The sequence below is a fragment of the Camponotus vicinus genome, unplaced genomic scaffold, assembly GCF_025532165.1.
Source record: "Camponotus vicinus isolate PSW18456_S1 unplaced genomic scaffold, iyCamVici1.0 SCAF_6, whole genome shotgun sequence".
Lineage (NCBI taxonomy): Eukaryota > Metazoa > Arthropoda > Insecta > Hymenoptera > Formicidae > Camponotus > Camponotus vicinus.
In genome coordinates, this window is record NW_028141978.1 from 11,275,862 (window position 1) to 11,291,427 (window position 15,566).

General features: G+C 28.7%; 1 protein-coding gene across 5 annotated transcripts in view; it reads right to left on the minus strand.

The window, feature by feature from the left end:
• The window catches only part of Sit (stuck in traffic), a 64,239-nt gene that overhangs the window by 5,768 nt on the left and 42,905 nt on the right, over nt 1-15,566 (minus strand). Inside the window, exon 1 of one of the 5 annotated variants that reach the window (XM_083103075.1) lies at nt 9,487-10,214. The exons of the other annotated variants lie outside the window; for them this stretch is intronic. The gene's annotated coding sequence lies outside the window, so the exon portion shown is untranslated. Of the gene's footprint in view, nt 1-9,486; nt 10,215-15,566 lie in introns of those variants that run through there. 5 annotated transcript variants of the gene reach the window in all.

Here is a 15,566-nt window from a genome sequence, read left to right on the forward strand (position 1 = left end):
ATTATAATTCATAATCTCATCCCACTAATTTAATAACTCGAGTAATATATCGTTATTTTTTCGTTATTTGATTGAGAAATAGACGCGAGAATATCACTGCATAATGTTATGTTTTTCGGCACAGTGCGACTTTCCTCATGATTGCTAAATATAACTGCTAGATATATTTTATATTATTACTCGTCAAAGGAAGAAGAATCATGGCTTACGAAAATCGTAAAATCGCGTGAACTTTCGCAAAACCAAACATTACATCAATTGTATAATGACTCTTGGGATATGCAATGTCAATGCAATGTCGTTAAAAAGTGCTCTTACATAACATTTCTCATTTTAGAAAATAATCGGTTCCTCGATGCTATCATCAGAATAGTATTCATTCAACTTAATTTAGCTTCACTAACTTAGAACTTATAATTTAGACTCCTTCTCAACTTTACAATCATTCAATTTAACTTAATATCTCACAATTTACGATATTAACCTACAATATTAAGTAAATCGTAAAATGTGAATAATTCTTGCAAATAACCTACTATCACTTCAAAAATGAAACGAGCGTAATATTTAAATGTAAAAAGTAATGTTTGAAAAACAATCGCAATTATATAAAAAATTTTCGATAAAACTATATGCAAACTTTTGTCTAAATTTTATTTTAAGTATTTTTACAGATATGTTATTGTACACTTTCCTATAGATATTGAAAAATTAAGCGTAACTGAATAAAGACGCGCCATCTCGATTTGACTACGTTTTATCAAACGTTTCATACTGAATTCCTCATGATTCATATATTTCTCCTTAGCTTTATTTTTATATTCTAAAACAATGAAACGAATTAAATAAATAAATTAATATTATCGCGAAAATATAATGACGAAATCAAACGATAAAACTGAGTAAAGATTTTAATTAAACAACGATTAATTTGAACACACAATCGGTCAATATAAAAATATACTCTTCTTCTGTTTATTTTGTTATATAATTTAAAACTTTTCTCAATTACATTGTGTATGTGTGTGCAACATGTAAATGTTTTGTATATTTATTCAAATCACACATCTCTCTTTAATCGTTCAGAATGCAAAATTAAAACTCTCGAAATAATAGTCACTTCCACTTTGCGCAATTATATCCAATTATTCTCATTATTATCGCGTATGCGAAAAGGGTACAATGAAATGCCAGTTTGCAACATACAGCCAGACATCCTTCTATTATCGGTGTCTCACATTACGCTTCATTGACACATGAATTATCGACCCGCCAAGTTTTACATAATAAACCGCCAGAGCTATATTCCTACACCACTGTCACACATATATGTGTTTTCTAGAATGAACGACCGACTTTGTGAAACCAACAATTGCTTCAGGATCATGCAAATGACCGTCAATAAATTCGCCTTGCGAAATATGCCACCGCCTGCTGGCGATTTGTCCTTTTAACGGCGCAATTGCAACGCATCATCCCCCCTATTCGTTTTGGAGCATTCATGTACGTATTTGTACACGCGCGGACACGTGACTCGCGTGCATCACACGCGCGATTCTATCAGCCATCAAGGGTCCATAATACCCCAACTGCAGTTTCACTTACTATTGCGACACATGCTTCTTCGCTATTTAACTTTTCCCAGCACTTGTTCCGATCCTTATCTCTCCTTCTCTTCTGAAAAGATTATTAATTTAGATTTATTGTTAGTCGCGCATCCTTGTAATGCTGCAGTATTATCTGAATCAAAAGCATAATGGTCCAATAAAATTTTTCTCATATATAAATCTTCGCTTTCATTTTTCATGATAATATCTATTCGATTTTTATTTTATGTTTTATTTCATTTTATGTGTGTGTTACTTAATATTTATTTATTTACAACATAGCACATGTAAATTCAATATGACAGCACTGGATGTCTTTTCTCTCGCATAATTTTTTGCTAATTCCACTCTTTTTTTCTCTTTTATCTTATCGTGTAATTTTACTTTTTTTTTCTTTGTGTCTGATTTTAATCATATTTTAGACTGATATAATTTTATAACTTATTCTAGATGCTCCAAAAGAAATGTTTAATAATCACGATAAACTTATTTATCTAATTATTTTTTTCTCTCTATTTCTTTATTTTGTCCACTTATAACAAATATTGGAGATATAGTGTTTGTTTTCACTTTCTTCATTGCCAATGCGCTTCAGTAATGTATAATTTGAATAATTGCTTATTATACATACTGAGATCGTATTATCTCAACATTGCATCATACATCGATGATGGATAAACTCGAGTTGGAATATTATGCATTATGTTATCACTGTTCGTTGATCTGCGCCTTATTTATGCGAATTGCAAATTCTGTTCCGCGTCAATTAAAGAATGAAACATAAGAATTGTACAGTTTTCTTTTAAAGAAGAATTATATTATAAATTTAAAATATATATCGTAGCCATGAAAAAAATATGTTCGAACTATGTATGCATATATATATATATATATATATATATATATATATATATATATATATATATTTTAATATTCCTAAAAGATTTGAAAACAAACGAGATTTTCTTCACAAACTTTTCCTGTTCACATGCTTTTTTTGCAGTGCTTGGTTTAATCTTTTAAGCAAGTTTAAGTAAACTTATTAAAATCGATATTCATAAAAGAAAATGTATCAATGTAAATATCAATATATATTACTACATCATTATACATATACATGATAATATACGAGAGAATAGATTATACGAGCTGTAGCATTAATGAGCAGTTACACTGTGGTTTTTAACAACAGATTGTGTTACCAACGTTCACGGTCAATGACACAACCATGATTATATCACATTGAATGCAGCGTATACAACTGTACACATTGATATTATTTTACAATCTACTTGACAATTTGTAATAAGATTATTATCAATAATGTTATTTTGTGTGTTGTATTTATTGCTCCATTTTCTATAATTAGATGGAAAATAATATAACATAACATTGATTGTAATAGAAATCGATTAATATTATGTAATATCCTAATGATCTTGATAAGGAAAGTTCTTGCGAGCGCAGTAGAAGCGGGAAGGATAAGGTATAACATTTCGAATATGCTTTTCGATAATTAATTCGTCAAATTTGCCCTCCCTCTCTCACATATTGCATTAATATCATCATTTAAAATAAATATTGAAATATATATATACGCGCAAAAATAGTACTAAAGAGAGTAAAAAAAGAAACATCGAATAAAGAATATAGAAATTTCAACTTCATCACCTTTAATTTTTAATTTTTCAAATGCAAAATTAAATGTACGCTAGGATATTTAAATGTATGCCACTAAGAGTTTGTTCAACTTTTCTCTTCCTTCCCGACGTATTTCTGTGCCACATTGATCCAAAGAACTCGAATACCGGTTCGCCAAGGAAGTATACACCTTTCGCGCATAATGCGTTTGCTCTGTCTGCCACGACATGTGTACCATGAGTTTATTGACCAATGACGAACGCATTCAGAGATAGTATATCCCGCGACTTCAAAGAACTTACTTGCAGCAATAGGAAATCACGCAATATTCATTTTCTCATGATGATTAACATTCGCGTGTCGGTCTCGTTAATTGTCAGCTGATTACGTATATTTTCCTAATAGCAAACAAGAAGGAAAGGTGTAGGAAAGAGAAGGAGGGGCAAGAGGTGGAGAAGAAATTCTCAAAAGAGAAATTAATATTTTCTTGCATTATTATATTATATTATATATATTGGATGTATATATAATATGCTTGATTAATTCATGAACAGTGAGTCTACAAACGCGAAAATATGTGCAATCAAACATCTACTTTACGCATAATTGTAAATTAAAAATACATGGTTATTTTCATTTCTAATACTTAAGTATCAAGCTCAAATCCTATTTCTTTGTATAACCGAACATGTATTTAACATAAAATATATATAATTAATTGTTATATTAATCCAAGCATTGTAGAAAATTAGAAAAAGTTATGCAAAAATTATTATAAATTCTCGAATTATAATCAATTTACTAATTTCTCAGAATATAAATAGATCTTTCGCTTTTTCTTATACCTTAATTCTGTATGAGCCTTCTAAAAGAATTTGCAAATACTTAAGATCCTTTACTTTACGCAAGCTATTTCAACAGTAACTCATTGTATCGTTCATCTTTAAAATTTTATTAGTAGCTCTCTCTCTCTCTTTTTCTCTTTCTCTCTCTCTCTCTCTCTCTCTCTCTCTCTCTCTCACACACACACACACACACATTTTCTCTCTCTATCTATTTATCTATCTTCGCACTAATGTCTTTGAATAGAGTTGCTTGAATGCATTCATCGCTACTATGCATCGGTGCTCCATCATGAAAACATATACGATGTAGTATTGCGTTATCTGGTAATTTCACGGCTGTAAAGTCGGCCGTCGTCAATGTTTCGAATACGTTTTATATGTTGCAACAATTCTCCTTGTGTGTGCGAGATTATAAGATCGAAAAACTTCCAAGTGATTTATTGTCAGCTACGTTTCTCATCGTGCAATATCATCCTCGAGATTTACGAGGCGCTCGGATAAAACAGTACTTAACTTCGCAATTTATAATTGGTTTTTAATGATTAGAAAAAAAAAGAGCATTAACGAAGCTTATCGAAAATCGAGAACCTAGACATTGCAATCGAAGAAAAACTTATTTAGGATAATTGCGGTTGTTACACACGCAAATGTCATCGATACTGACCCTGTTTTCATGACAGCGCGATTGCCAAATTATAGAGTAGTAATCTTATGACTTACAGTGAATAGAAAGGAGCTAGCAATAGTTCACACGTTGCAGTTTCATGATAAAGAAGGAACATAACGAATGTGACGCGGTACAATAAAAAAAGAACATTAACATTGATCGTAAAAATAATACTGCAATGGAAAATTATATAGCCGCAAGAACTTGACATAGGTGCTGCAACAAATCTGAGAAAAGAATAATCGTTGTAAGTTATGCAATTTTTACAAAGATATTGACAAAACTAATATGTGGTATTGATAAAACTAATCTAGTATATAGTGTATAATTAACATGAAAAAAAGACAATTATTCTTGTAAACGTTAAAGTTAAATGAGGTCTTACTAATTTTCTCCAGAATGTCTGGTCGATTTGAAAGGAATTCTAACGACAATAATTTGTACGTTTCAACTGATGTAAGCAATGTCAAGTAGCAATTCTTGACAGAGAAAAAAAATAGAGAAATCGATTGCTCAACGAAGTTGCAATCATTCATATATATATATATATATATATATATATATATATATATATATATATATATATATATATATATATGCTGTTTTAATTGTTTTATTTGAGATTGTATTTTCCAATCTGACAATATATTTTGGAAAATAATATAAAAAAATAATAATATAAAGAAATAATATGTGTAAAAAGTAATATAAAAAAACAACTGTTTTCGAAAAGAAAAATAGAGAGAAAAAGAAAGAAAAATAAATAAAATTTCTATTAAATCTCAAAATATTATATTTTCTTAAATTCACATTACTACTCAAATTAAATGTCTCAAAATGTTATTATTTATTTTGATAAATTGTAATTGCATAATAATTTTAATTGGATTTATATCTCCTATTTTGATCATGGTGATCATGATAAATAGTGAGAGATATAGAATAATAGATTTTGATTTTCTTTCAGCTCTTTCTTATAAATTAAATATGTATTACATTTATATGTATTACATACATTATACGAATATTCATTTTTATATTATACGTGCGTGCATTTCAATAGTTTTTTTTATATAAAAATTATGATTATTAAATTATTATAATGTATATGTTTTTATATAACATTATAAATGAATAAACATAAGCTACATTGTGAAATTCAAATTTGTGTTTATAATTATAATTATATAATCCATCATTAAATAAAATAATTATTTTACACGTTGAATCCGATACTAAACAAAAAATTGAAATATCATACATTGACAATTATACAATAATAAGAGCTCTACGTACAATATATGCATAAAAACAATATTGCATACAAACAATATCCTCTTAAGTCTACATTTATGCAACGGTATTAATTATTTAAATATATTCGCGCCTCAACAATATAATCAAGCTCTTGAAAATAACACGTTTTTGTCATAAATTTACATTACTGTTAACTTTGTTTGAGCTCTGGATTTTTAGTATTTCGATAATTTTTATATTTTACTTTCTTAAATAGGTCAAACAGACTATAAAACTAACTATAAAACAGATACGAATATTGTCACGTAATAGTGAACATGTGGAATAATAAATATCTTTTTCTACAAATTTTATACGAATAAATAAATTATACATTGTAAATATATATTTTTATATAAGATGATTTATAAATGCATAGCAATATTTCAAAAAATAAATGTACATTTTAAAACAAGTAAAAAATATTATTTGAACAAGGATCGTACATATCATAGTTGAAAGATTTTTAAAAATGTTCAAATATCTGTCTTGCACTTCCATATATGTTATAGCTTCATACTGAGTATCTCATATTCGCTGAAAAATATCAATTTCGCATAATCTTGCATTTATTTTGCATATTTTCTAGCAAGTCAATAATGAATATGATGTCGTGAATATGATTAATTTATGTGCATGCATATAATAGATTTTAAATAATGTCAAAAGTAAAAATCGAATGGATTTAAGTCAGGAGACCGATTATACTGTCAAGATCCATTTCGAGCTATTAATCTGGAGAAAAATTGTTTAAAACAAATGTTTGAACTGCAACCCCAAAAAAGTAAAATTAAATATTTTCTTTTTAATCTCCAATAATTCAATTCAATTCTATAGTATATATGCACAATTTACCGAAATTAATTATTCGAATGAAACGCTTCGCTTAGTGAATATCTTGAGCAGTCCTCGGTCTCGTGATATCAACCTTGCGGCCGTGTATATACATTCAGGATCACTTATGCTGTCTTACCAGTGAAGTCGACCAACGTAACAACATATCATTGGTTTCCTGCTACGCTTTCTTCCCGTTGGCCATTTCACCATCGATATATATATATATATATATATATATATATATATATATATATATATATATATATATACCACTATACAGAAAGTTCACGTGCAATAGAGCAAATGGATGTTCAACGACATTCACGCACGCGATCGCGTGCATGCGTGGATATGCCCATCTGTATGTCACGTGTATGACTATTAACGAGAATCACACCATTGACAATGAAACAACCTCTCAAATAGACATATGATAAATTATGCTCACTTTAGAATCTCATTGTTCAATATCGCATTCTCACATAGGATATTGTACATCCGAATCAATTCAATATAATTGAAAAATTTAAATTTGCAACTGCATTTCCATCGATAAAAAAATGTTACTTCACAATAGTTGCATTAATATTGTGAAGATAATGGTAAAATACAATTTTATACATTAAATTAATTGTGAAAAAATTCGCTTTTTTTCATACATGTATATAATACTTTTAAAAAACTAGAAAAAGATTTTTTTTAACTTTATATAATACAAACTAAAATAAATCTGCCCGTTAATCTTAAAATAATATATACACACATACATATAAACGTTCTTCAAATCCTGAATTCTCTCCAAAAGTGCCTTACTTCTTTAATATACAAACTTTGTGAAAGTAAAAGCGGAAAGTATTGCCACTGAAACTCTCCAAACTTTCCACACTATATAATAATTTGTGCAAACATGAGCAAGCGTGAAATATGAAATATAGGCAAACTGGACGAACATGTAATCTGCATAATGAAATATTGTTTGATAATGACATAAATCATTTCCTCAATTTCATTTCGATTATTCAACATAAATAACTAATGTATTACGTAATAAATTTTAGAATTTTTATAAACGAAAGAAATAAAACTCTTCGTTATTCTTTATTATATGTTAAATTTAAAGAAATTAAGATTAGTAAGAAAATTATATAATTTGAATTCTCGAATGTGTGTATATATCGCGAAATTCGAATTGGTATTTCATTCCATTTATTTAATTTCTTAATCGTTACACAATTACTTAACTCGCAATTTCTGCATTTCCCACCATCCTACAAAGTGCGCTGTAAAATAAAAAACCTAGTAAAATAGTAATAATGTCAAAATAGTAATAATGTATCAAAGCGAACAAATCAAATATACATCTGTGGACTCTTGATTACTAGCATATGTGAAAAGATTGAAAGAAAAATAATTCACAGTATTGCAATGTAGCATTAAATCGAGGAAGGTTGTATAGGAAGGTATATTACTTCTGCGTGAGTGACATGCAACACCAGCAATTTTGATGCTTTCGTGCATGGAATTTATACAACAAACGTAAACAACGAAAGAACCAAATCGTTTGAAAAAAGGAAAAAGAGAATGTCAAGATTATTGTCACGACTGTGTCACGATTATTTTCGCTTTCATTGTTAAAAAAGACTAGGTCGCTGTAAGAATCAATGCAAGAAAGTTGTATATCAAAGTTATATAGGCATAATGTAAGACATTTTGTACCTTTTTAATATTTTCACTACCAAGTGAATTAGTAGGAAAGATATTTCCTTACTACAAAAGCACTATATTTGATCGCAATATTATTATTTCCAAGCCCGTTATTCGCGAGAGATAAAAGAAATCGAAACTTGGTAGAGAAAGCGAAGTTGAAGTGCGAAATAAATATTTTATAGAAGATTTCCTGTTATATTTGCATTTTCTGCCAGAATTCTTCTCTCTCAACCCAATTTCTCTCATTTCGCCTCGAGAGAGAGAGAGAGAGAGAGAGAGAGAGAGAGAGAGATTTAATAAATACTTATAATAAATGTAATAAAGTTATATGCATTTAATGAATATATAATAAGTTAACAAATTATTTTCATGAAAAATTCCTCTCGTTGTCGTTGTGCGGGAACAAATTGCATAACGTATCAAATAAGTTTTTCTTTTTTTTTTAATATTAGATAAACGTTTTTCATTGAGGGTGTAACTTGCACTTGCAGTGTAATATTTTTCGCACATGTCAATGCCCATGTCCTTGCGTATCGTAATCATAAGAAGTAAAATCACTATCGTAATCGCGGCGCTTGTTAAATCTATATCAAACAAAATCGGCAAACTATTTTCAATTCTCTTCTCTCTTAATGATGCGCAAGTAATGACGTTTGTGAAATAATAGGGAAGAAATCAAGAATCTCTATTATATGAAACGCGACACTTTCCTTCCGGAAATACTAATCCACAGAATAGTGGTTAGTGGCATCAGCAAAAACGTCAATCTCTTATGATAAATGTCAACAACTCTTAAGCTACTTCGCGGATCACTAAAGAAAGTAGCAATCAATAATTTCAAAGTTTCACAAGTATAGAAAAAAAGTCGATCGGCAGAGAAGCTTACCTTTGGACTTTACACGTATAGCAATAGAATTCACTAGTTCATCCTCTAGGATCGTCCGCGCGGGACGCAACCACGCGATCTTTCTTTCGATTCCGCAAGCTCACGACGAGAATGTCGCAATAGTACAACACGATGATTTCAGGGTATGTCAGCAATTTTAATCCAAGAAAAAAGAGAAAAGCGTCCCTATTAATATACGTATTTTTGAAAAGAAATTAAAATGTCGCCAAAGCACGCACTATATAAAATCGATAAGAGGACCGATCCTCCTACGATGAACCACAGTGATTTCACAGCAATCGATCTCGCGCGATCCAATGTTTCCAAAAGACTGAACGACCGATCGCAATACGCTTGAAGTAAGCCCGCGGTGTGCTTTCCACCTTCGGGATCGAATAGCTGTAAGAAGTGGGGTGCGAAACATTTGAACATACGATTTCTCGTAAGCACGACCACCATGATACCGGTCGATGTGATGGTGGGGTGCTTCCGAATGACCACAAAAGAAGTCCCCTTTCCCGCAATCTTTCAAGGGTCCAGTTCTACTTGATCTTTCTCTCCTCTCTCTTTTACGGAAATATCATCGGCATCGGCTGTTCTCGTCGTAATTACGTCATTCAAACTGAGAAAGTTGTATGAGATATATGGTTTCTTTCACGATGGACGTATCTCTCCTCCCCCCTATAGCGTAAGTGCGTAATACTATTTAGAAGAAAAAAAGAATCGCGAACGCATGTAATCTGTGTATTTATAAGAGAAATCTGTGTACTTATAACAAAATATGTACTAGTCTATAATTTTGTAATAAAGATCATATAAAGTCGAAAGATGTGTAACACTAGATTGTGATTAAAAAACATGTTTTTTAATATAATTTTTTATTATATTTCTATTTATATATAAGCTTTATTTATGAGTATTTTAATGATAAATTAAAAAATCATGAAGTTCTCTAAAAAATTAATGCAGATTTGCATTGACTTTACGAAATCTAAACTTTACGCAATCTTTTTCTCTTTATATCTTATAGAAACTCGAGGAAGTTATTCTTTAGATACATTAAATTAATTTCAATTTTTTATTCATGAGTATTCTCCTAATTATGATTTACTATAGTATCTACTTAACCTTTTATGACAATTGTAAACTATAATCTCAGGTTAAAACTGACTTCGCACATTTTGAAAATTTTAAAAATCATTTTGTTTTAGTTTTTGTATCTCGATAAATTATTTAGAAAAAAGAGATAATTTTCTAAAAACATTGAAAAATTTTTTTAATATACCGAATACAAAATATTATTGGTCATATATAATTCGATTATAATATATAATTAAAATCCAAGTTTAATATGTCTATAATCTAATAAGATTATATTAAAAGAATATTCCTAATATAATATTATCACACAAAATCTCTCTCTCTCTCTCTCTCTCTCTCTCTCTCTCAAAATGGAAAAGAAAGTAGGAAAAAATTATTTCCAGCATATTGTTTATCGAAAATTTACAGTTCGTATTTCTTTTTAATCGTATAATATATCCGATTGTAAGAGAAAAATATAATTAAGTTCCAAGTGCATATCGCGCTACTTATATTAATTTTATACATTTAAATATGCAATAATATAATTGCCTCCTTTAAATTAAGATTGTAGATTATTCGTGCAGTATGTAATTTTTTGTTATTTATTTTGATATCTGCCAAATCTTAATTGCAAAAATTTATGTTTATTGGTAAATAAAGAACGCATATATCTTTCAATTTCTTTTATGGAAAATATATTTTTTTTAATATTTGACAAAAATTTAGTAATGATTTGTAAATTAATATAATTTATTGTCTAATCAGCTTAGTAGTAATTGATTTCTATTCAAAATTTATTGATAATAACGCAAAAAGATTATTGTATAAATTGCCACTATTCTGCCAATGTTTACAAAAATCTTATACAATATGAAGTAAAATATAATATAAAACTATAAATTATAATACAAAAAGCAATGCAAAAGATATATATAATATATATTACTTAGCCAATGCTTGTACAAACTGAAAGACGCAAAAGCGCTTCGCTAGTAGCTAGTGCATTCTTAATAAATTAGTTTTAGAGAGATTCGAAAGTAGAAAGATTTCTATCATATTGCCAGCTTGTACCGCATTTGTGATCCATTTAATCTTGATTATGATTACAGATTATATATAGTATAGGTTTTAGCATATTTCGCAAACTATTTCTATATTGTTAGAAAAGGAAAGAAAAGATCCTAAAAGAAAAAATAATATATTAATAATATAATATTATTAATTATATAATAATATATTCTTTGCTGAATATAAGATATTAATTTAATCTTTATATTATTTTAAGTATATTCACAATATAATATAATTCAGATGTAACATAGCAGAATATACGATATACATTATAAAATATATATTAAAAAACTTACAATATATATTTAAAAAATTACCTTTACAAAATAATTGTTTTTTTGCGTAAAATTATCTCGTACAGAATTATTAAGATGTACATATTTAAAAAGTACGAACACTTTCTTAATCATTATGTAACGTTGATAATTGAAAAGTTTCAGTTTTGTCTTGTCCAACATTCTTATAAAAAATAATTGGCTTTAAATTAATAAAAGCATGATTTAAAAAATAGAAAATAAGATGCTCTATACATATAATAATCAATTAATGAATTGATATATTCATGTGCAACTTGATTACTAATTATAATCTGCTTATTTTCTCGAGACGCGAAATCCTTTCTTACTTGCAAAGACCTTGAATGCGATACCATCGCGTCGGAAAAAGAGTAGGAGAAAGAATCAAGCGAGCTATTAAGGCCAAGAGAGAAATCGCGAGCGTATATACTCGTCAACAAAATTATCGCATAGGTAATTTCATGTCAAATTTTCGCATAACTTCAAATAAGTATAACTCCGTCAAAAATGGTCGTATTTGAAAAATTTGTTTTTCATTTTCAAGCTTAAAGCCTCTATTTTGAAAATCATTTGTCAGATTTAGAATTTATCCTCCCCCCTCTCGTCATCTCCTCAAAAGTAAGGACGCGTTACGTCTCCAAAAAATTGCATACTTTGACGCATTCCACGAGGTGGAATAAATTTTTTTCGCAAATTTCATGATAATCATCGTAAAATATGGACTTTTATGTGTGAATTAAAAAAAAAATTTTTTTGTACGATTTTTTTTCGCGGAGTTACGACATATCAAAATTACCTATACATTTTTGTTCATTTACCGCCAGCATTAGCATTACCCGATGCGCACAACGAGGAGGTTGCTGGTCGGATTTGGCGCATCGTGTGTGTGTGTGAACAATTATCTTCTTGAAAAAAGTCATAACATAACACAAATCTATCATTCATTATGCGAAAAAAGAATTAATAAGTTTGTTTTGTTATGTTATGACAGAAAGAGACTTTTAGATACGTCTCTAAAATTGTAGAATATCCTCATTCTATGTAATATTGATTTTTCATAATTACATTCAAAATTAATATCTACAAACACACACACACGATGCGCCAAATCCGACCAACCTCCTCGTGGTACGCATCGGGTAATGCTAATGCTGGCGGTAAATGAACAAAAATGTATAGGTAATTTTGATATGTCGTAACTCCGCGAAAAAAAATCGTACAAAAAAATTTTTTTTTTAATTCACATATAAAAGTCCATATTTTACGATGATTATCATGAAATTTGCGAAAAAAATTTATTTCACCTCGTGGAATGCGTCAAAGTATGCAATTTTTTGGAGACGTAACACGTCCTTACTTTTGAGGAGATGACGAGAGGGGGGGAGGATAAATTCTAAATCTGACAAATGATTTTCAAAATAGAAGCTTTAAGCTTGAAAATGAAAAACAAATTTTTCAAATACGACCATTTTTGACGGAGTTATACTTATTTGAAGTTATGCGAAAATTTGACATGAAATTACCTATGCGATAATTTTGTTGACGAGTGTAGTAGGTGATCGTAAATCAGGAAAAAAAGAAAAGGAAAAAAGCTCATCAGCCAGAGCAACGACTCTGAGGATGAGGAGAATTTATCGTTCATTCTCAAAGGTCATTTGCGCGAAGCACAAACGATTATGTCACTGGCGTTAAATGTCGAGCCATGATTCAATCTACAGAGCTATGATTCTGGAACGACGCGACAGCCGCACATAGCATCAGGGACAAAGATAAGTCGGTAAATGTAACAATCAACACCGTAATCACGCCGAGATTGTTGCTACAAGCCGACGTTCATTAGGAGTAAATTATATTGATATTTCAATCCATATCATAATCCATGTCAGGTTTACGATTCACAATGTGAAAGTATAATTTTATTAAACCCAAGATACAATGTTGATTAATGTTATTAATAATGCAATCGATTAGGTTAATAATGCAAGCGGTTTATAAACATCGGAAAATAGATTTGAAATTTGTTTACCCCAAAGTAAAATATCTTGAAAATTACATTACCGCAATGCGCTGTCTATCTATGGAGTTTTTATTCATTTTCTTTATCATCATATTTACCATTTCTAGTATCATTAAATTAATTACAACTGTGCAAGTATGTAAGTATACAAAGAAACGAAATATTTTATAAAGAATTTTATAAATTTATCTCTTTAAAAAATAAAGTTACATATAACTTAATATTAATAAAAAATATATTTATGTATAATATTAACGAAAAACTTTATCTCATTGATTTATAAGCCATAATATATTTTAACGAAACTTGATATAAAAATTTTGAGAATAAATCTTATTATCAAAAACCTTGATTCCCCTGTGATTCAAACTTTGTTTTCACTTTTCACTCATTTTTTAAAATTAATCTCAGCTTTATATTGCTGCGTAATCTGCATATGATAAATTCTCCAGAATATCCCTTTAATCTCTCTATGTATCTAACATTTCAAATAATTAGAGATTAAATGAATATAAAGATTGAACGAATAATTTCGTAAAAAAGTGAATTATTAGTTGAAGAAAAGTAAAAATTTGAAGAGCTTTGTTTTCGTGATTTTTGTGAAAGAAAGTAATAATTTTTATTATATAGTTTATAATTTTTATAATATAAATAATATATGCGCGCGAATAAAACAAAATTATTCGTACAAAGAGTTAGCCATTTCCGGTATACGTAGAGAAAACATACTTTCATTCATCAATGATGAATTTAGGTTAATTAATGCCTTTAGCATGCCAATTACTCGGTTACTACGGTACGGTACGTTTATTAGTTTCGAGAATAAAAAAGTATATACATATATTAATAATATATTATAGATATTATCAGTGCGATTTGTTACTTAATTAGGTAATCACACTATATTGCAATTATTATAAATTTATTACAATGTCTCAATAATCATACAGGTACAAATTACATGTGTGACATAACTTATAGCGTGTTACAATGGATCTTTTACATTCATATAAAAATATGATATGCACACCTGGAAATCACATACATTATAAATTGTTAGTCATAAGACGAGAAGTTAAATTAATAATAAGTGGCTCTTCAATATGAGGAAAAATAGAGGAAAAAAGTTCATACACGATATTAGCATTTTTTCAAGTATGCATGAAAGACTTCTATTTTCGATGGCTAGACATAAGAATTATTCGCTCATTTTAATTTTAATTTTACAAAAGCATTCCTGAATGTTTGTATCATACTTAACACACGTACAATTTAAATAAACTAAATATACTTTACACAATAAGATATATATTTAGATTTAGATATATATTTAAAGCAAAATGTAATCTTAAATGTAATTTTTTTTCAAAAAAAATAACAATCTCTTATTCTTAATAAAATATAGAAATAGTAAATTTCATTGCATCAAAAAATTACTATAATAAAAAGATAAAAACTTTAAAGTACATCATAATAATAGATTGAAAAAGAACTCGGAGGATTAAATTTAAAAGTAAATACCACTTTTGTGTAAATTCGCATAAATTAATCATATAAAAAATAAAATTTTCATTCTTTATAAATCACATTAATATCCCATGTAAAGCAGACAT